Source organism: Vidua chalybeata, chromosome 5, assembly GCF_026979565.1.
Source record: "Vidua chalybeata isolate OUT-0048 chromosome 5, bVidCha1 merged haplotype, whole genome shotgun sequence".
Classification (NCBI taxonomy): domain Eukaryota; kingdom Metazoa; phylum Chordata; class Aves; order Passeriformes; family Viduidae; genus Vidua; species Vidua chalybeata.
In genome coordinates, this window is record NC_071534.1 from 12,324,372 (window position 1) to 12,345,498 (window position 21,127).

At 42.1% G+C, this 21,127-nt stretch overlaps 1 protein-coding gene across 4 annotated transcripts in view; it reads right to left on the reverse strand.

The window, feature by feature from the left end:
• Positions 1 to 20,676, reverse strand: part of ATP2B1 (ATPase plasma membrane Ca2+ transporting 1) — a 61,084-nt gene extending 40,408 nt beyond the window's left edge. For 2 of the 4 annotated variants that reach the window (XM_053942848.1, XM_053942846.1), the window contains exon 1: positions 20,275 to 20,324. The gene's annotated coding sequence lies outside the window, so the exon portion shown is untranslated. Of the gene's footprint in view, positions 1 to 20,274; positions 20,340 to 20,615 lie in introns of those variants that run through there. The other 2 variants (XM_053942847.1, XM_053942849.1) reach the window with 2 other exon arrangements.
• Between the last annotated feature and the right edge of the window lie 451 nt (positions 20,677 to 21,127).

Here is a 21,127-nt window from a genome sequence, read left to right on the forward strand (position 1 = left end):
CTCCCCACTCACTAAACAACTCAGCTCCAGCTGAAGTGACACCTGGATTAAGAAACAAGATCAGAAAGTGCTGTATAGAATAGTCTGAGTAGGAAACTATTTTATCAAGTGTTTAAACTAATCATTAGCTTTCTGAGGTAACCAAATAGATATTACTGATCCAAAAATAGACAGACTGATGGCAATAAGAAGGGCTCCAGAAAAACCTATGACCACTTTCAAGAAACATCAGACTTTGAAACATACTGGAAAATCCCAGAGGGCAAAAGCAATGTGATCATCATTAAAGAAAGCAACAAGTGTTCCATGTGTTTGAAATACTAGGCTTTCATAGTCATCTATTTCATATCACATTGCTGGCTTGTCCACAAGATGACAAACACTTAAGACAAAACCATGCACAAGTGTCAAGTTTGTAACCACTTTAAACACTTTTCTGCAGTCCACAGCTATGAGCAACACTCAGGCAGCTTCTCTCTTCTCCACCCACAGGCCCTGAAGATTTCTTCTCTGTACTTCTTTTTCCTAAGCACATCTACTTTCTGCTCTGTGATGACACTATAAACTAAAGGCTACATTCAAGAAGACTGTTTGTGATACAAGATTACTCCAGTTTAAGGCTATAATCCCAGTGGAAAAAAAAAAAAGTTTTAACCTCTAGATGGGATTCTGTCCCATCCAGAATAATTTTGAGTGTTTTCAAGCGCCTAAAATGCATTTGCTGTGTGTGTCATCTTCTTCATCTAACTTCAGGTGAGTGAAGCTGCCAAAATTTTGACTAAGGCAGCTGATGGCCGAAGGCAAACCTGCTGGTGTTTAAAATGCAAGGAAAAAAAAAAAATATTTGCCCAAAGTCCAGCAAGATTCTCCTTTCCTTCAGATCCACCGAGTTCTAAAAAAGATGACTGAGGATTTCAAGTCTCTTTATCCTGCACACTTTAGGATAATTATGCTGTAAACTAAGTTCTTTTAACAGATCTGTCATATTAATAGCTAAATATATAAACCTAAAAGTGGGGTTTTTTTTGAAATGTAGTAAAGTCATCCATTAACAAATATTCATATTACTAGGTTTGTTAACAACTTACCACACTTTTCTCATCAACATTTGTCAAAACCATATTGACAAAAATGACAAGACAAAGCTGAACTTTTCTAAAAAAATATAGGGTAGTAACATGGCAACCAACTCACTAAAATTATGCATCATAAGACTACAACAGAGTTTACTGGCACTCCCAAAGTGCAAAATGTGTTCTGGTCACAAACCCTGACAGGTGTGTGTTAAATGAGGCATATGACATCACTATATGCAACTAAGTTTCAAGTAAAGGTAAAGTGAGATGGTATCAAATTTCATCCAACAGAGATGGAGCTGGATTCCTGGATTTCAGACACTTGTTGCATTTAGAGCTCAGTGCAATGCATCCAGCTGGTCAGTTCTGAAAATGTCAGCAAACCAGCAGCTGACTTCTTCAGTTATTCCTACAGGTATGACTTGTCTTGAGAAATCTTTTCACCTTTTTTTCACAGAACTTATATTTACCATTTCATCCTGATTTGAATTCTCACCATTTTTTCTTTCAGAAAGTATTCTATGCTAGTATCCATTTATGCAGAGCAGTAGGCTTTTGACTGTGATCATGCTTCATGACATCAAAGAGATGCAAAAAGCTCTTTATGAGCCTTCAGGCAAAAGGCAAAAGTCCATTCTTACCTGATTTTTCTTGTATTCAGAAAGCTTCAAAGAAATTTAAAATTAGTCTTAAAACTACTAGGAAATATTTATGCCTATGAGATTGAGCTGAAATGCTTCCATAAAGACATTCTGTATATAACTAATTCCTTTCTATTAGAGCAATAAAATTAACTTTGGCAAAGTTTTAATGCTTTTCTTGCTACTTTGGACTATCTTACAGCTAAGTATAAACAGTATCACAAAATTGTCTATATGTTCATTGAACTGTAAACAGATAATATACAAATTGTGATATTAATGTGGCAAAGGATCCATTTATGATCCTCAAAATCACCATTCTAACCAAGCAAGGGTCTGGAATGTAAGAAAATAAAACAAAAACCTCAGGTCTGGTCACCCATCTCAATGACCCCACACTATGATGTTAAATTGGATATATGTTTTGTCCTCTTGTGGTCAAAGTTTAAGGAGCTTCCCTCTTGTCCTATAACAAGCCAGTTTGAGAACCTTCAGATTTTTCACAAGCCTTTTGGAAATACCAGACCACATTATACCCTTATCCTCAAACCCTCAATGAGCCTTACTTCTTCAGAAACCTATAGTTTGAAAGCTATGCTAGCTTCCCCTGAATGTCATTAATTCCTGCCTGCTAAAAATACACTAAATAAACTGGCTAAAAGAGTCATTCTGAGAAAATCCCTTTCAAAAACTGCAATTATGTTTGCCATCTTCTCTTCCTAAGGAGACAGAGAGTTTTTAAATTCAAATATCATAACTAGTTCACACTTGAGCAGCACTTTAAGAAATACTTCACAACTTTGCTGCTCCTGTTGGTTATGTCAAGAGGTTCAGGGGTCCTTTTGGTCCACATTTTCTTTTGTTTGGTAAGGGTTTTTTTACCTCAATATTTGAATTTGAGAATCCAGTGTACAGTTTTGCAGAAATACAAGAGTGAAGTCTCTTGAAAAATTATTTATTATGACTATACTGGTCATCCCTTTAGCTCTTTTTGATAAGTTCTGAGAGCTTAGCTCACTAATCCATTCTACTGGGCCTCCTCTTTCTGATGCACTGTAAGAAGTATGTTCAGTATGCTTCACCTCATGGTATTATCTGACATACTTTACGATTTTGTAAGGCTACATATTGCTTCATCCTTCAGGGACATCCCTAGTTTCAAAACTAGTCTTTCCTCATGATAATACTTTCCCATCTCTCTGATGTCTGACAGCCACTTAAAGGCTAAATTGTCATGCTCCCTGCATTGGCACACACTTCTAGCTGCTCCAAAGTTTCTCATTTATGCAGGGTTGGTTGCTGGTCTGGGGTTGTTTTACACACATTGAAGCATTACTGCAATATAGCTATTGGCACCTCTCTGTAGAATCAGTGATCAGTACACCTCTCTGCTCTGTGATCAGTACACACATGACAATCCCATGTCCACCATCCAATAAAAGATAATAAACACTTCTCTCAGGAGTTTGTTTCCTAAACATAGACAGGGTATATATAAGCAGTGTTAGTAGACAGAATGCACACAGCTGAGATTGCCATCACAGCACTTTGTAACTCTAACAAAGCAGCAAGTCTGTTGCATCCTCAGGTGACCAAAGGTATGGCTGTGCTACAGTGACATGTTGTAACACTCCCACTCACAGAGGTCCTGAAGCAGCTCTCATTATTTGACACTAACAACACTGCAACTTACACCTGCCACCCTTATCCTTTTGCACTGGGAAAAGCCATCGTCTCTGCCAACAGCATTAATGAAGTAACAGAGTATGGGAGCTCTGCTGTTGCAACAGGCACACAGGCAACCTCGGGCCCAGAACACACACTTGTGTGCTTCTCTACTCTTCTTTACAGCACCTCAGCCTCTGAGGGAAGGTATTTCATTTTGGGTCCTCTTCTAAGTCAATCTCTCATGGGATATACAGCACTCCAAACAGTTTTGGCACTTTTTCCTTTGCTAATGCTTTTTTTCTTTTTTTCACTTTTTTTTTTGTTTTGTTTTGTTTTCTCCATGTACTTGTATGATCTTTAAAAACAAATAATTTTTTCCTAGTCATGAAATCTGCCCCCTTCCAGGATCCAAGAAGCAAGAAAGCACCATGCTGTGGTCCCAAGCCTGTACCCTTCCACTAGCTGTGATGGTAGCCATGGTTCTACACCTGTGAGTGGGCTACTTGTAGCTGTGTGGTACAGAAAGCTGTCATCCAAAAAGGATCTCCTCCACCTCAGTGGAAAAATTTAAATAGCAGCATTTCAACTGTCTGAACAAGTTTTCCCACAAGACACCAGGAGGGGTTCATTTATTTGTAGAAGTCATACAAGCAATGTGGATATGCCAGCTGAAGATACAAGACACATTCAGGTAATGCTAGAAGCCTCTTTATCATGGAACTATATGGTTGCCACCTTTATGACAACATTAAATCTCCCTTCAAGGGAAGGTTCCTCTTCCCTCTGTTATTTCAAGTTGCAGTGGGTTGAGCAAACCCAGGACACGAGTCAACTGACTTGCCACTAAACCATACCATGGTACATAACTTTTCAGTGAAGGGCAGACAATGTTTGTTTAGACTGAACAGCAAATTCACATGACTGTCAGACAATGGCTCAAGCAGTTTTAGTAAATTTGATTAATTTCTCCATTTTGGTAGGCTATATAAAATTGCTATACAAACTGGCTATGTGCAATTAATAATCACATCTTCGTTTCTGAAGTCTTCATTGTGTGTACTTCATTGTGCGTAACTCTTTAGGTTTCTGAGATTACAAAGACATCAGTGCTTGATTAATTAATTAGAAAAAAGAAAGCGACTCAGGAAAAATGCAAATAAAACCATGCTCCATGATAATATTAATAAGTTCTCTGCCACACAATAAAGAAAATCCCTTCTCCAGTTCCCATAAGCCAAAGGCCTTAAGTCTTCACTAGCACTTTGCAGACAGCTCTGTTTCCAGTCTAATCAGCAAATTATGAGGTGAGCTAGGTGTCTAATTTAGCTCTGGCACAACTCCCCTAGGCAGGGAAAGGCCATGCCTTGAAGAACTTCATCACAACCAGCTGAACCTACTCTGTGCTGAGGAACAGCCAACAGATTCCCTTCACTCCCCTGCCCTATCAAAACACAAGGCTAGCAGAAGTAAAGTGGTAAACCAGCAGGCACTCAGATGCCTGCAGCATAGCTGCCTTTGGCACGCACAGCGAGGTGTCACTCTTCTGATAAGGTAGCTCTGAATCCTCAGTAGCAATTGCTAGTTTAACAAGCTTCATATTTGTCCTTCCAAAAGATGGTATCTGGATTGAGACCCTAATGTATTTAGCACAGATAAGTGCTCATAGTTCAGCTGCAGCTGACCCTCAGGGCCAAGAGCCTACCCACCCATGAAGACTACAGGTCATCATTCTGTCTCAGCAAAGTCGGACATATTTTGTTCCTTCTACACAAAGCTACTTCCCACAAGTGTTTGTTTTACAGTGACACATTGTAACAGTTTGCAACTTTAGCAATCACGTTGTTTCTAGTAATACCAAAAGCATACAGTGTTTCCGAAGAAAGGGAATTGGGAAAGGCAGTATCAGCTTCTCCACTCAAGTGACAAACTTGAAGCATCCTGCTGAATTTCTGCATGTTATAACTGCAGATGGCATAAACTCTTTAAATAACCAAGATTTGTATGTTCAGCTCACTGCTTCCAACAGACTTCCCCAAAGGACCAGTGCCATTGCACATCTGACTGTACCACACCTTGGCTCAGCATGAGATTCTTTCACTATACAGCTGAGTAGAGGCTCACAGACCAACCCTTGTTAAGTCAGAAGCCAACTATATTTTTAATCTAAACCCTGCAACTCACAAATTTCTCTTATGTAGCATGCAGGTAAAGCAGAGTAAGGAAGACACGAGCTTCCTCTAGCCTGAGGCTAGTGATACATAGTGAAATGCCTGTTTCCCCAGTGGGGGGAAGTGACTGAGAAGATCAAGTATTGTGAAACAAACAAAAAATGAAGTAAAATATAGCACAAATTACCTAAACTCCCACAGTTAGGGACTCAGTTTTTCTGAAGGTAATTTTGGGAGATTCCTTCTCTGGTCCTATTGGTCCACTTTCCTAAGCAAACTCCTGTATCCCCGTTTTCCTCAAAGGATGCCATCAGCTGGTTTCTCAGCACTTTTAATAGACCTTTAAGCTTGAAGGACATGTAGCATTTGGACAAGAGAAAGCAGACTACTAGGAAGCAGCTGTACTAGGACTGTTCTCCAAAAACCTGCTTTTCAGTCCCATTAAAGATGATTTATTTTAATTAGTTTGTCGAGGGAAATATAGAAAGAAGCCATCTGAAAACCTCTATAATTAAGCATTATTTTAGCAGCCTTCAAAAAAAAAATCCTACCCAATGTTGACAAGACTTAACAAAAACTGGTTCAAGTATGTAATTCTGCTAGTAGCAAGTAGCAGACTTGTTATTCACACTTTCAGATCTGAGGTAAGGAAAACACTGGTAAGGAAGTTGAAGTGAAACTTAATGAAAAGTCCTACACAGTGAAAACCAACCATACACCTCATTTCAAATTTGTTATAAATTTGGGTCCTTTAAGTTATGCACTAACTCAAATCTGTACACTGTGACAAGCAGATTGACAGCCCAGTTCTACCATGGTCTGTAACCTATTAACTTTTTAGTTTGATTTCAGTTCCATTATTTTACAACATTTGTTTTCCATTTCCCCCTTTTCTCAAGGAAAGAGATGCTTTAAGAGAGACAAAAATTTATACCAATAGACTCCTAAATCTCCATGTTTATTCAGACATAGCAGCACAGCTTATAAAAAATGTTGCCAGTTCATCTTCAGACAAAAACCATCCACTATACGGAACATTTATATGTAGTTTTGTATGTTGCACTCAGACTTGTTACCAGTATCTAGTGGCTTGCTCTAGGTTACTAAAAGCAAGTTGCTACTTTGTGTGTCATACCCCTACCATAGGAGTCAAGATTTTTGCACATGTATCCATTGCCTTTGAAACCTTCTGCTCTAACCAATACAGCATGAAATTAAGGTAGAGGTTGGTTTGTTTAGGGTTTTCTTGGGGGGGGGTGGTAGAATAACTAATTTTGTTGGTGTTTGAGCAGTTATCTAATAAAGGAAGTCAGCAATGTGATCAAAGAGTATACAGTCAGAATCGAGAATCAAACTAAGTGTAAAAGAACAAACAATTTTAGGCAATTACACAGCTGTCTATCAAAGTCACAATCTAGTTTGATGTGTGATGCTTCAGGCACATAATTAAGCTAAACAGCTTTCAAGACAGCTTTCTTCCTTAAAACTGAAAAAGCAGGTAGTTACTAAAACTTTACCTTGTTGTTGAGCAATTATTATTAAAATAAGCCATCAGCTGTCACAAAGTATTTTTCACAGAGCAAATATTTTCAAGTATTTAAACAATTGCATCATGGCAAAATTGCCCACAGGAAGCCTAAACCAAGCTATTATTTTAAGATATTTTAAGATCAGGATTCTCTGACTCTTTAATTTGGAGATTTCTGAAATGTACTATTAGATATTCCTAAAAAATTGATGCATTTTCCTGTCCATGGAGAATCCTCCATTGTTCTTGTTTGACAAAACCAGGGTTGAAGGCAGACATTGCCAAGCTAAATTTAATGGCCTATATTATGGAGGTCCACAATTTTTGATTTACTTGTTAATTTACATGATTAAAATGGAACTTTGGATTTCAAAAAAAAAAAAAAAATATTAAGCATGGCAGTAAAACTCTAAATTCGGATCATAAGCCAAGTCACAGGGATAAACTTCAGGAACTTAATCCACCATAGCAGGGGGAAGAAGAGTATATTTGATAGGGGGAATGCACTTGCTGTGAGAAGACTACTTGTTCTAACCTCTGTGTGAAGGCCTGGGCAGCTGTCTGGTTTTTTACAGCCAGAAAGCCCTTTCTCAGTACAGCAATGCCTGTAGACATCTGCAGACAGCCACAGGTACACCCAAAGAGAAATTCAACAGGAAGAACTACAGTGGCTGCACTGAATTCTTAACTGAGTTTGCACAGTATTTTTACTGTTCTGGAATATTTGACAGTTATGAATTATACAAGTAAAGTGTCTGGACAAAAGAGTAGAAATGTATCTGACAAGGTCAAAAATCCAGAAAATCTCCTCAGACTTCACAACCAGAAGTCAGACTCCACATCACAAGGCTCAAAGGTTCTTGTTCAGAGATGTTTTGAACTGGCAAATAGTAAAAAGGCAGTTTGGGTTATTATTCCACTTATCTGGTTACTGACCAGTATATTAGGGTAGGTTACCCTTTTGGTTCTCTGAAGCTGTCACTGAATTCCACAAACTAAAAATAATCAGAGCAGTAGTATAGTAGAATAATAATATCAGAAAGCAAGATAACAGAATGAACTGCATTGGCATGTAAAGATGTCTATTGACTTTCAAGGGCAATTGTTTTGATTATGTTCATAACACCTATATATATATATATACCAAGACTTCATTCAAGCCTAAACATCTTCCATTCTGGCTGAGAATTTTTGTATTGAATATCTCTTCACATAGAAAGAAACAAGTAGTCTCAGAATAAGCAAATAAAGGTATATGGCACTCTAATTTATGGAAGTAGATAACTTTTATTTCCCAATGTGAGGCTTCTAATCATAGCTCTTCATGTACATATAGAACAGAATACCTATAAAAGTGGAGCTTAGATGTATAACTAGATGTACAAGTATTTTAATGGATAGCCCCATCCAATTGTTGATACACAAAAACAGATCAGACTACAATTACAAAGGTATATACAACACCAGTGTTTACCATTATAGCAGGAGATAGCATCTGAGACACCTGATTGGCTTTCAGCAACTATTTGTTGACCCATTTTTCAGGAAAATCCCTCTTCTATTCATTAAACTGTTCTTAACTCAGAATTACACATAGGCATTTTTGTAAGAGGTGCTACTCAGCTATTTAAGCTCATGAAAGCTACTTATGCAGAGCCAGCAGAGGGAGTACAGACATCATTTTACTTATCAGCTGTGAAAAAGATACCTTGTAAGAAAGCACTAAAAGAGCTATGCCTGCAAATCTAATGCACTTCGTTTAATGCAGGCTAAGAACTTCCTCAGTCTTTCATAGACATGTATGTCACTGGGCAGTAGACTTGGTGTTTTGTTTCTGATCTTCAACCAGCTGTCACATCTTAAAAGTCTCATCTCTGATGAATGGCAGGAGCAATTCTAACAGTATTAACAAGTACCATAATGTCTGATGCTTCAAATGCATTTAAAAAAGAAAAAAAAGCATCCAAAAAACTCAACAACCAAAACTGTCATATAGCTGTAATTCAAGTTTTTATTCCTATGGATTCCACCGTTTCTCAGTTTCTGAAAAAATAAACCCTTTTGGTTGTGCATTTCTTAGAAAACAACTTCAATTGGAAGACAAGCTGAAAGACTCAGAATTCAAGACAGCCTCAAGCAAAGGAGCCCTGAAGGCACATAGCAGTGTTGGACTAGAAGGTAACAAACAGTGAACCTTTCTGCTGATATTCACAGATGCACACACCTCTTGGCAAATCTGATTTTGCACAGCCTTTGAGGCAAGAGTCCTGCTGCTTTATTTAGCATTTCCATTGATCAGCCTGCTTTCGAGTTGACAATTATGACTGAATGGTGTTGACACAGTGGTGGCTGTGGAAACACTTTTGGAAACAGAAATAGGCTTTGAGCAGACAGTTTGATAGCTTGTTGCCATCATCTCATAGAGGCAAACCCAAAACTCTAGGCCAGCATACCTTGGTATGAGGTATGAGAAAACATACCTTCCTGGCAAAAAACTCCACAAACAGACACCCACATTTTTTAGTCTACAAAATTGACTGGATTTTTTTTTTTTTTTCTTAAATAAAGTTCATATTTCTTAACTTGCTGATATGAGGTTAAGCTAATATAAAATTCTTTCCAATCTTAAGCATTCATAAAATAGTTTTTTGGGTGGTTATTTCTAAGTTTCACTATTTAGAAGTCTGCATATGAGAAACTCATACAAGTGCAATAAATGCCTTTGTCTTAAAGTTTCCTCTTCCAGAACAGCAAAACACTCCCCTCCCAAAGATAAATTTCCATCATCTTAAACTTCACATGAACTTTAAAAAGCTTTGACAGCTTTAATCATTAGATTTTGATTACTATCTACCGAAGAAGAATGTGCCTGTAGCTACATAATTTAGCCTTCACTTGTTTCAGGTTTTAAAAATAGAAGAACCACCCTTCAGCAAATCAGATGGCTGTTTCTTCTCCTCATCTACAAGAAAGTGGTGTTCACTTCTCAGCTTCATTTTCACATGGCAGATTCACAAAATTAGTAAGTCAGAGTGGGCTGAACTGGTTCCCATCTTACAGAGCTTACATGATATTTTATAGCTGATTAAAAAGTTTTACCTCTATCATGCAACAAAGCCACCTCACAGTTTTGCTGTTGAAATTCAGAGCTCCTGCAGTGTTCTCTATTTGTGTGCTGTGCCTGGGTGGTTCCCAGGACTCCAGCTAGGCTGCTCAATACATTTTATGCAGAGCAATTACAGCAAGGAAAGCCATGCTTCTTCCATCACAAACATGGTGTGTTCAAGTGTCAGGATGCATACCAACCACTCTGATCATTCCTTACTTCCCCAAGTTATTGCAGTCTCTTGTGACAACAGTGAAGTTCCTGCAGGTACACGAAGTCTTATACAGGTACTAAAAATTATTTTTTTTTCCAGCAGAATGGTTATCTAACCAGATTCACCACAGATAATCCAATGCCAGTGCCAACTCCAAACAAGGCACAAAACTACACTGGACCTGCTTGGGTGAAGCAAATATGAAACCATACTCGCAGGAAATATAACCCAAATTCTAATTCATCCGGCAACTAGAGCCTTGCTAAGCTCCCAACTAACTATGTTTATAACACACTTCACATATGAGAGGCTGACATTAGGGTTCTAATCAGCAAGTTAAGATACATGATCCGTTTATATAAAGTAAGTAGGGTGTGGAGGAAAGGGCTGAAAAGCCCCTTGAAACATGAGCATCCTTCCTCTTGGTGAAGTTTCTACAGCAAATTCCACAGAATTTTATACTTTAGAATTACTACAACTGCCTTTAAGGATCGGCAGAGGCTTGTCATTATCTCAGTTTTTAGCCTGAAACCCTTCCATTTAGTACACAGCTGAACAACTACTGATTCTAGCATTAATCACTCCCCATGATTTAGTACTTCAATAATTGGTAATAGCATGCAGCAGATGCAAGAGCTTTATTAAAAGTCGGTGTTGAAATTGTGCTCTTCCCCATCACCTGTTTTCACCACCTGAAGGGTCTATCTCCAGTTCTGAAGCCTGTGTGCATTTTGTGACTTAAAACTTTACATTCCTTCCATCATACACAAGATTCACCTGACCAAACGGGAACACGTATCTCAAAGGTAGGCACTTCAGGCACTTTTTGTAAATAGGCAATGGATAAATTAAAACATATATCAAAATATTAAATTTAGCCACCTAGGACATGATCTAAAATAGTCACATGCATCTCATCTTAGATGCGCTTGCGTCGCTTCAGCAACAGAAGCAGCCCAGAGTGACTAGTTTCAGTTTTTTAAGACGCTTATGTAAGTGGCCAGGATTGCTCTGCCAAAGTTAAGCACAGTCGGCTGGGCTGAACTCACATATCAAGCAGCTGCACTACCATGTCAGAGCCGGAGGAAGGATGTGGCTTCACAGTTAGTTTAGGAATACCCAAGCCTGTGCTACTGCCAGAAGGTACAGCCCTGCGCCAGCACCGCCACTCACCTGACCTCAAGGTCAGGGGACAGCCCTAGAAGAGAACCGGTGACAAGCAAGACAGCAGCAACACCAGCGGTTCCTCCTGAAGGTCACACAGTGACAGGACTGCCCCTTCCAGCCAGCACAGGCCTCACCAGCTCAAGTCAATCATGGAAGCTCTTCTCCACACCCCCACGCTCATCCTGGGAAAAAGACAATCCTAGCTGCACCTTTCCTGCAAGGCCCCACTACAGACCATCACCAGGGTCCCTCTTTAGCCTTCCTCCTTCCAGGTCAAACAAAGCCACGTCACTCTACTTCCCTCCACATACTGCAGGACAGCCCCTCATCGACTGCCAGGAGAGGTGCAAAACAAGGCACCATTTTTGGATGTGGCCTCACAAGCATGACTAAAGGCAAAACTCACTGGTCACACTCTTGCTCATGCTGCCCAGCATGGGCCAGTCCTTGCCAGCACAGGAAAGCCTTGCTGCTGGCTCAGGCTCCCCGTCCTGCAGGGTGGCCAAGACCTTTCCTAGAGGCATCCTCGTCCCCATGGTAGGGTACAGGTGCCAGCCAGCCTCAGCTCTCCTGTTCACCCTCACTCCAGGAATCTAGGCCATGCAGTAGCCCTAAAACCACGTCACCATTTTCAGCTACTGCCAACTGTGACAGTGAAGGGGAAAGCCCATTAGAAGTGTTTTTACTTTGTCAGCTCAGTAATGCTCAGGAGATACCTTGGGCAGCTCCTCATGAGGAGCTTGAAATCGGTCTGTTTTACAATTGCTGAAATTTACAATCGCTGTCTCAAAGTAACATGTATTAACTTTGTCCAGTTCAAAGTATTTTGTCCAGGGTCATATACACAACCTCATCCTCCATAAGAATTTTTGTAGACTTAGATTTGACTATCAATAGAAGATAAATATAAAGCTTTGAGCCTATGCAAATTCAGTGCTGCAGTTTTGGAATGAGAGGTTAATCTGTTAATGTTACAGCTATCTTCCCAAAAAAATATGAAGTACTCCTCTCAAGCATACATCCCTTGTATTTTTCCATCTGGTAAACCAATTTCCTGTGTTAGAAGATAGCACAACACAGCTTTAGGGTGTCAGACTTTTCACAACCAAGACAACTTTTTCTAAATCATTTTGCTAATATGGTTTGAGGAGCTGCTGTCCAGTGCCTGGCAACACAAGGATCAACAAGAAAAAAAGAAAGCCATACACAAATTATTCACTCACAGGCAAGACTTAGCATGTAACACTGCTTTATATGCTGGCATCTAATTTTGGATGTGTGTTTGTACCAAAGTTCTTTCAAAAGGCTCCCATAACCTGGTATGCATTGCAGCGTGAATAACTACATGAAGGATAACTCCACTAAGTTAGTGCCTCCACTACCAGTAAACAACACACATACACACAAATCCAGAGAAAGAGACCATGCCTTTCTCAAAACCCAGACAATTTAGTCTTTTATTCCCAAATCTCTTTTAACTCACTTAAGAAATACAGCTCTAGTTTAGGAACAAATCCTTAGATCTGCGGTCACCACAACAAGATCCACCTATTATCAAAATGCATCTGAAAGCAGACTCTGTGAAGATGTCAAGATGTTTCATATGCAAAGCAAGCTCATTGCAGAATAAGAAAAATCACTGTCAATGTTAACTGTGCAGATTTCAGAGCAGAAGTAGGTGAACACAAACTGTAATGATTTGTGTTATTAATAAAGCAGAAGTAAAGCAGTTGTGCTAGCAGTGGTAAAGCACCTTCCCTACTCTCTCCAGCTGCCAGTCTCAACTATGCATATTTGAAAGCCATCTGGCACAGACCCCTGACAGCCGGTTTAAATCATTTCATGTTTCATACAACCTCAACTGAATGAGGCTGGTAGACACTACTCTAATTTAAGTATTGATTTACACTATGTTCCATAGGCTTCATGAAGCTGTGCACCAGCTTCATTCCCAAGTGAAGAAAAACTTGCAGATCCAAGCAACATAAAGCAAGTTGAAGTGCAATATCAATACTGATAGCAGTAGCACCTGGATGGAAGTGAAAAAACTCCTGTTCAATATGCATATTAAGATCCTGATCTACTATCTGCTCCATATAAATAATCAGAAGAGATTCAAAAATACCACCCTTTCTTAAACAGTTTAAGGCCTAACCATACCTGCCATTTTTTCTACCCATTTATTGTTACTATCTACTCAGTCTTCGCTATGTAAAAACATCAGAAAGCAAGTCTGGATGCTCAACAAAAACAAAATTTCTTTTACTCCACTGTAGTATCAGAAACCACCTAGGCATATAATTCTTGTGTTTAAACCCAAATATACTTTTATGGAACACCATAAAAGTTTAGTTGAGTGCCAGTTAAAAACTGGCGCTCAAACCACTTTCCCATCTACTGTCAATACAATAACTTCAAGTTCTCCCATATGAAAAGGTTAATACTCTCCAGGGAATGGTTTCACACGACCACTGCACAAGGAGGAGCATTCCCAACCACCAATCCAAAGATTCATGTTGCTTTCCTCATGTGAGCCTCGCTTCTCACCTTGAAGAAACCAGTTTGTGCACAAAGATTGTGTAACAAACCATCTAGTGGTGCACTGAGTAGACTCAAAGTGGCAGAGCTGACACAAAAGAGGGGGGAATTATTGCAGTTAGCCTAAGACAGAAATGAAAGTAGCCATGAGGTCACTTCAGCCAGCCCATTAAACTTTGCACTCACAGTGACAAGCCAAATAGGCAATTACAAATTATCCTCGCTCTGTCCCCAGCCTCTTGGGTTATGCTGATCAACCAGCAGCTTCAGAAGGCCATCATAAGAGTCTGATAAAACTTTGGAATATTAAAAAAGCATCAAACATATTAACAGAAGTGACTAACACATATTTTGATAGGGACTTAAATGATTCCTATGTCTTGAAACACCTTCCATACAAAACCAAATGTTTTCCAAGCTTTTGGAGAGTCACAGTGACCACCTTCAACTTTTTAGAACACTCTATAATAGTGTTTTAAAAAACTGTGTTGCAGCAACAAGACTTCTTTATTGCTAGTGGCCTAAGTTCCTTATTGAAATAAAGGCCATAACACTATGGTTATTTCTTTCTACAGTGGAAAAGCTCCACCAAACACAGCTAGTGACTCTTCCTCCTATCCCCATATGGAGTCACCAGTTGTTTTATTTAAAATCTAGACAGAAGCCAAAATATACACCACAAGCAACACATCCTTGTATTTGCAGAGACACAGGGGCAATCCTGAAAGAGCCATGCAGACAAGCCACGAGTCACTGGTCAAATAACAAGTGCAGAAAAAGTTATGTGATTTCTATATAAGGGCACATCTGTAACACTCCACCGAAGACCACTTGTGTTTCTTTCACTGGTGTATGTAATGTAAAGGTGCTTAAGTTCATCTTTGATTAAAAATCTTAAAATTAATATGAAAGTTTAAGTTTTAATGATGACGTAAGCAGGGAAAGAGCACAGCACTGTAACCCTTGGGGCGCGTCCCAGAAGTTAGATAGTTGCTTAAAGCAGAGCAGGCTGAATCATCTTTCCTGCCTTGAGTTGGGGTTTGTTGCTATCAACTGTGCTGAGCATGGTACATCCTCTCTGTACAGGGCCTCCTCTGTACAGGACCAGACACTGTACACCAAGTGGTGAGAAACCAATAGTGTTGTTTTCCCCGCTGCTACCTTATCTTTCTGTGAATATAAGGGCAGAAGTAAGGGTAGCAGATTACAAGTGATAGGCTCCAAGAAGTGTGTTTTAAGAACATGGTGTTTCCTGTGCTCATACACAATATTAAGAAAAATGAGACATGCAAACCACTGAAGTCTACTGCAAATAGGAGCCCATCCAGAAAATTACCTAACTCTCATCTACAAAGCAGCATCAGAATATAGCCAGCAAGAAGCCAGGGCTACCTACTGCCAGTGCTGAGACTGGTCATGCTGTAAGTGGCAGAACCCGCCAGACTTAATGGCCAGCACTAGTTTATCAAATGTCATCCTCAAAATGGATCTATGCACTCTTTAACCGAACAGTGCAGTTGCAAACACCAGAAAGGAAGAATATATTATCTTTCTCAGTCCATTCCCCTTCAAAGGCAAGGCAGATGCTATTTGTCTACTTTGTAACAGCAATTACATATTATGTCTTACTGGACAAAAAAATAAGTAATATTTATTTTTAAAGCTATTTCTGATTTATTTTTAAATGCCTCCTACATTTTCCTTAGATTTCTTCTCCCACAAGACCTTTGAAATACCAATGGAGAAAGCCTCATATCTACTTTGCAATTCACCAAAATTAAACTAATAACACCTCCTGCTGTCATCTGTCAGTTAGAGTAAGATTTATAAGTGGCAGCAGAAATAATTTTCATAACATTTACTGGAATACCAATAGCTTGAACAGACAGCTCCTTCAAAGATCCTGCTCACATCAAGTGAAATCTGTCATGAAAACTAGAAATTCATTTTAATTAACTGTATTTGAAAGCCTAATAATTTAAAAATAAAAGACAAACTGGACAGTACCATGTGTCTGTGTAGAAATTACATTCTGTCTGAGTAAGTGCAACTGTTCCAAGATGGGTTAGTCTAATATTTTGCCTGTTGATTTCATTATACATGTCACCTCCTGGAAATCTTCCTTCTATACTGCTCATTATCATTACTTACATCTTCTGTGTGAAACTGCTGAACACATTTTTATTTTTCACATGCATTAAGAGATGTTTGGAGGGCTTCATGAATAAAAAAATCTTACTTTTTTTATCAGTCTGCTGTTCAATTAATGAACATGGTATTTTCAGCTAACTGAACCTAAGTTAGGAGACCACTAACATTAGGTATTGAAAAGAGGTGGAATCCAATCTTTATAACGGCAAGCTATTTTGAATAAATTAGTAAATCTTAATGCTAGTGAGAAATACCCATCCTCTACATAAAGTATCATAGGTTCACTTTTTTTTTTTCAAACCAGCAACAGTATCACCTCATCCTTCCTGCCTCCCTTGTTCTTCGATCTGTTAAACTTTGCAAGAAACAAAAATGTCTTCAGAGAAAATTTAACAGGTTTGAATGAAAAAGCCAAAAAAACCCAGCTTGAGACTGTTGCACACACTCTAGAAAGCCAGTAGGCAGAGCTAATCCTAGCTTTTTAGACACAATTCTGCAATTCCTAGATGTTATCTACTTTTTAATTAAAATACTCTATAGAGAAAGATCCTTATCTCCCGAACTGCAACTTTTAACAAGTCTTATTATTACTTAAGTCAACTAGAGAATACCAGTAAATACAAATTTAAGACTATTACTGCAATTTTATTGATCCTTTTGTAATAAAGTAAGCATGAATTTCTATAACACAGATCTCTTATAGATTCAAGCAGTCTTCCTTATTTCTCAAAAGATATTTACTTTTAAATGCCCAGGACTAATCATAGCTGTTCACTATTCTGCATTAAATTTTGCTAACTGAAACCTGACTTCACGTTTAAATAAAATGTGAATCCCTTTTTGCACTAGTATTATTTTCTCTTTAAAAACAGAAGAAAACTTATATAAAAATAAAGAGTTCAAACACTGAAAGACATTAGTGAGGTCACATTTCAGTGGTAAAGAATGCCATTAATATTTAGTCTACCTTAATGGAAGAAATTCGAGTTAGAAGATACTTTAGGTTATCTTGTCTACCCTCATGTCAAGGGAGACTTTCTTGCTATGGCATGTTATTGTTTTGCCACATTCATTTTGAACTTGACAGTTAATAGTAAGTTCCCAGCTCTAAAATCTTAAATGTTGGTGAAGTTAGTTCTGCCAAAGCATCTGTTTTTGAGGTGGCTTTAGCAGATCCAGCCTATGTCTCTTCCTTCTTAGTGTCATCTCATGATTACCTCCCATTTATTACATTCTTCTTTCCAAATAAATTCAAACAGCTAAAAATAAAGATAATAGAAGTAATTACTAGACCTTTGTGCCTCTGCTACAGGACACTTTCAAGTCTCTGAATTTCCTTTTAAGCTTTCTACAAAACAGTTTAGATGTTTGCAATTTTAACAGCTGACAGAAGTTCTCTATATTTTGTGGTCCACAAAAGAGCGACTCTCTAAAAGAGACTCTTCCTTTAGATTACAGTGGATTTCAATTTGCAGGATTACCCCCAGATTATTAGCAGAAAATGTGTTACGTGAATGGGGATCCTTTCCTTGTACCATTATCTGTAGGTAATGCAATTTTGCATAAGAAACCGATGCACAGTTTACTCAATGCTAATGTGACAGAAGTCTTGTTTTCTGCTTTAAATTCCCAAAACCATTTGCTTCATATGCAACAGTAACAGTATGTGTGCTTACAAATAGTACATTCACAATTCCCTTTAAAATTAGTTTTGACTTGTATCATTTGAGCGATCCACATGGCTTTCCATGCGTTTTTCTTTGAGTGGACAGAAGTAATAATGTTGCAATTTAGCACTGACATAGGAACATTGATTGGGAAAACCTGCAAGTATCTGTACACAACACAGGATTCACATTTCCTTCAGCTAACTCAGCCTGGGTCAGTTACCATAATCATCAGTAGGAGCAGCAATAAACCGAACCACACAATGATGCTCTTCCAGACCGAAAATTTCACATGGAAGTGTATGAGTTTTTTTCCTCACTGAATTCAGTGACCACTTTTTCCACTGACACCAAGAGTTTCCATTCATTATGCCATAAGTATTAAAGCCCTAGTACATTGGAAGCTATTCCTGCCAGAAGAGCCAACAGTTTAAAGATACACAAGTTTACTTCTATTGGAATTCACAATTTGTGGTGTTTGGAAGAAATCCTTGAAAAATGCCAACAAACAGCTGAAAAAAAAAAAAAAATGGCCCTGGCTATAGCTACAGCTACCACCTTCTGAACACATAGTGTCATGAAACAAGGAATTGGCAAGTTATCTAACCAACACCTTTCCAAGTACCAAAACACACGATTTTAACCCAAATTCATTAGGACCCAGGAATGTTTTAGAGATGCAGCAGCTTTCCTACAGGCGGTAATTTTCCAAAGGCATGCTCACTTAATTCCCCAGGAAGTCAAGATTGCCAGCCACTAATGATGAAGATATTTCACAAGTACAGTGGGCTTGGAACTTAACTTCTAAGAAGGGACATGATTTGAATAATCACCTAGCCAGTCACCTCTCAAGCACAGTGAGACGAGATACCAGCAAACATTCTCCGAATGTCGGTTTCAGACACAGCATAAGGTACTGTCACCAGCTCCTTCTCAACAGACCTTGAGAAGAAAACCTCAGCAACCGAAGTTATAAACGTACAAATGCCATATATAACAAGTACTTAAGGATTTCTGTAATGTGGATCTTAAAATGACAAGGAAAAAAAAAACCGAAATTTTGTTACTGTTCATGTCTCTCGTCATCAGCCCCAATAGTTTAAGAAGTCAAAGGTAAAAAAGAATTTGTGGAATATGGATCGTGCACAGCACTACATAGCCGCCTATTACAGCTGAACTAATACACTGCCCCTCAGGCTGCGAACCCTGGGACAGACTCAACCACAGCTCTCCGCTCCTAAACGCTTCCCCGGGCTCAGGCTGAGCCCCTTCCTGCCCCTGGCGAACACCACTCGCACGGCCGCTCTAGAGGAAACGCTCCCGGGGACAACAGACCGCTTTTCATGAGATCTTCCTCTCGAAATCATAAGTCCTTCCGACTTCGGCCTTTAGTGACCGATCGAGGGGCTCGGCAGGAAGCCAGGGCAGACGGCGGCGTGGACACCCACCCCACTCCTCCCCACTGCGAGCGCTGCCTCCCGCGCTCGGCACTGGCCAGCCATCCCCGGCGGAGGCTCCAGCCCGCTCCCGAACTCACGTGGTGCAACAGCCAAAGGTTACACGCACCGCCGGGACGAGGATGACACCGCCGTTAGAGGCGCTTCCCACCGCGGAGCGGCCCCGCGCGGGGACAGGCTCAGCCGCGGCGAAATGCCCGCGAGGGCTTCGCTTTCCCGGCACCCGAAGTAGTGCCGCATCCCTTCCTCGTCCGCGCCGGTCGATAAGCAGCCCGGCTAGGCATCGATAAATCAAACCAGCCCGTCCGCTCCGACGGAAAGCTGCGTACGATTCAACCGTGGCCAAAAACACCGCCCTGGGGGCGCAGCGGGCGGCCGAGGCCGCGCGGGTGACGGGCTCCCAGCCCCCGCGGGGCGGCGAAGTGCCCGGGATGTCGGTGTCGTGCTGCCGCAGCGGGCTAATCCCGGCTACTTAACCCGGCGGGCGGCGGGGCTGAGCACCACCTTAATCCACGACGTGAGCGCGCCCGCCCGCCCGCCAGGAGCTTGCAGGGCCGTGGCGTGCCGGCCGTGTCCAGCCGCGGGGTCCCCGACGGTGTGGCGGTGCGCTCCCGCGGCGGCTCAGCCCCGCATCCGCTGCCCTCAAGGTCACGCCGTGCTCCGGCTGCACGGTGGCGGCCAGGTGCACGCTCCGGTTACCTGCGGGGAGAACCGGCGAAAGCCCAGGAGCGCGGCATCCAGCCCCTCCGGCCGCGCCGCCCCACCGAGCGAGCCCGGCCACGGCTCGCAGCCCCGCGGCGGGAGCGGAGCAACGCTGCACCTGCCACCACGCTGTTGCCCGCCCCGGTCGGCCAGCTGTGAGGAAAGCCGCCCCGAGCCGCCGCCGCGCTTACCTCTGCGCCGTGGGGCCAACACAGCCGCCGGTCGGGGGCCAGGACGAGGCGCCCGCAAACCTGACGCCGCCCGCTCGTTCGCTCGCCGAGCGCACAAGGTCCCCGCGCTCCCCGCCCTGCCCACGGCCGGCCGGCCCCGCCGCGCCGCCCCCGCCCTGCGGCCGCGCGAGGAGGGCGGGAGAGGGGGCGGGGGGGGTGAAGCGGCGACCGAATTGGGGAGGGAAGGAGGGAGGGAGGGGGCACCGGCGCGGGGAGAGCCGGGGGAGGAGAAGGAAGGAGGGAGGGAAGGAGGGAGGGAGGAAGGGGGGCGCGGACCGCCCGCCCCGCCCCCGTCGCCTCACCGGCAGGAATCAGCGATTCGCCCTCCTCGCGGGCGCTCCCACCGTCGCCGCCGCCGCTCCCCGGGGCCCGCCCGCCTCCTTTCCCCCGCACGCACCGGGCAGCGCCGAGCGCGCCGCCGAGCCCCTGCGCCGCAGAGCAACCGCTACAGGAGCCGGGCGCCACCGGGCAGGGCGGGGCGGGGCGGGGCGCAGCGATCCGCCCGCCTCCCGCCTCCGCCCGCCCGCCGCGGTCACTCACTTGCCCGCGCCCGTCGCCCCCTCTTCTCCCGGCGCCGCGGCCGCCGGTCCTCGCCGCCTGCGGAGTGCGGGCCACGTGACGGGGCCCCTCTCTCGGCCGAGGAAGGGGGGGGGGGGGGGGGGTCTCGACGTGAGGAGTCTTCAATGGGGGAGGTGGAGGCGGGGCCCCGGTAGGCACGGCGCCCGCGGAGGCGGAGCCCCGCGCCGCTGCCCGCCCGCCGCCGCCGCCGCCGCCACTGGCGGGCGGGAGGCTGACGCGCTTGTTTCCATGACGT